Here is a 2,439-nt window from a genome sequence, read left to right on the forward strand (position 1 = left end):
GTTGGGATTGATTAGTCTATGAGCTACCTTTGCAAATGGAATTGTATTAAATACGCACAGGCTTTTTTATGTTTGTTCATATAATTTATGTGTGTGTGTGTGTGTGTGTGTGTGTGTGTGTGTGTGTGTGTGTGTGTGTGTGTGTGTGTGTGTGTGTGTGTGTTGTGAGGTAAAACTAATCACATGTTCCATAGTTGACTCTATCTGTTGACGCTGTCTGTTAGACTTCAAGTTGTTCTCTTTACTGTCAGAACTGTCACATGATTTGTCACTGAGCCAAGAAACTATTATTTTGAGCCCTGAGGTCCAACCATCCAATCGTTGACTCAAAACAGGCTGATGGGAAGAGAGAGAGAGAAAGACAGAGAGAGAGAGAGAGAGAGAGAGAGAGAGAGAGAGAGAGAGAGAGAAAGAGACAGTGAGAAAGTGAAAGAATGGCCATCAAAAGTTTGAGGGAACTGTGACTTCTTTTGAAAATTGAGCATCATCATGAGCAGCAATCTTAAAGCTATTTTCTAATACCATGTATATATTTCACAAATTTTTTTTTTAGGTTTTTAAACACAGAGCTGTTTCATTATCATCAATCTCCATGACCCTTTACATTCAGGTGTCCATCCATTACACTGAGACTGCTCTATAGAAAAGTCATGATCATCTTTCAGCTGACACTGCTGCTCTAAGCATTTGTGTTCTCCTAGACCTCACAGCTTTCAACACAGGTAATCACAGCATTCTTCTCTTCAGACTTTTCTCTATTGGAATTTCTGGCATAGCTCATGTTTGATTTGCATCTTATCTTTCTGGTAGATGACAATTTAAATATACTGGTAAACATACAGCAAATATTCTACCATCCCTGTCACATACGGTGTCCCTCAAGGATCATTCTTGGCCCCCTGCTAAGGTCTTTCTTACCCACTTTTATAATGCTCTACAACAAGTCTCCACACTGCAGAAATGACCTCCTGCGGTCTGATTTGTGCTGAACCATAACACTGTGTCACCACTCTTATAAAAACACTGTGTAATATATCATAACAGCTACTTTAATAACTCTCTCACTGCACACTTTAGACCACAAATACTGCTGTTACTCCTATTTTACATGTTAGAAACTACCTCAATTCCTGCTCTAAAGTCTTATTCTCTCATACTTTAACTTATGGCTTTTTTTATTTCTGTGCACTCACAAAAGTACCCCTCACATTTCTGCTAATATTTTAGTATATCGTTTCATGTTACAACACTATAGAAACTTGGATATAACTTAAAGCAGTCAGTGTACAGCTTGTATAGCTGGATAGATTCACTGTCCTCTGAAAAGAATTCAACACACAGCCATTAATGTCTAAATAGCTGGCAACACAAGTGAGTACACCTCACAGTGAACATGTCCAAATTCTGCCCGATTGTATCATTGTCCCTCCCTGACGTCATGTGACTTGATAGACTTACGAGGTTCCAGGTGTGAATGGGGAGCAGGGCTGTTAAATTTGGTGTTTTGGGTACAATTTGCTCATACTGGCCACTGGATATTCAACATGGCACCTCATGTCAAAGAACTCTCTAAGTATGTTGGAAATAGAATTGCTGCTCTCCACAAAGTTAGTCTAGGTTATAAAAAGAAAGATAGACAGACAGACAGACAGACAGACAGACAGACAGACAGACAGACAGACAGATAGATAGATAGATAGATAGATAGATAGATAGATAGATAGATAGATAGATAGATAGATACTTTATTAATCCCAAAGGAAATTTAGCAGCCAGTAGCAGCCAGTAGCAGATGCACAACACAGGACAGTAATAGTAATAAGGATGTAAACAATATTGCAGGAAGAATAAATATAAGCATATAAATATATAACTTTAAGCATATATATATATATATATATATATATATATATATATATGGGTTTTTTGTATGTATGTATGTATATGTTTCCATGTTATGCAGATGAGATGCAGATTTGTTGATTTGCCTTACTGTTAAGGCATACAAAAAGTTCTAAAGTTATGGATGTACTCCAACTTTCTTAAAATTATTCAGCTTATATAAATAGTGCCACCCTCTATAATTGTTTGCAATGTTGGCATAACCTTTGATAATATACTTTTTTTCTGATGTACATTTCACAAAGGCACTTTTCATCAGCTATTCAACTTTGCTTGACTTTCACCCTTATTAAGACTGAAGCCCATTTGTGCCAATGTGCCATTGTGATTGCAATGTAGTAGTAAAAATTTACTCTACTCATACTTATATACAGACATGAGTGTAAGAAAGGCGCTCTATGGATGAAAAGCAATATTATTATCATTATTACCATTAAACTAGACAATTATGCTCATTCATACTAAAAGCATTTTGCAAAGCTAGGTGTTCACGTACAGAACATAACATATAGCACAGTCCATGTACAGATTGTAAAT

Source organism: Pygocentrus nattereri, chromosome 4, assembly GCF_015220715.1.
Source record: "Pygocentrus nattereri isolate fPygNat1 chromosome 4, fPygNat1.pri, whole genome shotgun sequence".
In the NCBI taxonomy this organism is placed as follows: domain Eukaryota; kingdom Metazoa; phylum Chordata; class Actinopteri; order Characiformes; family Serrasalmidae; genus Pygocentrus; species Pygocentrus nattereri.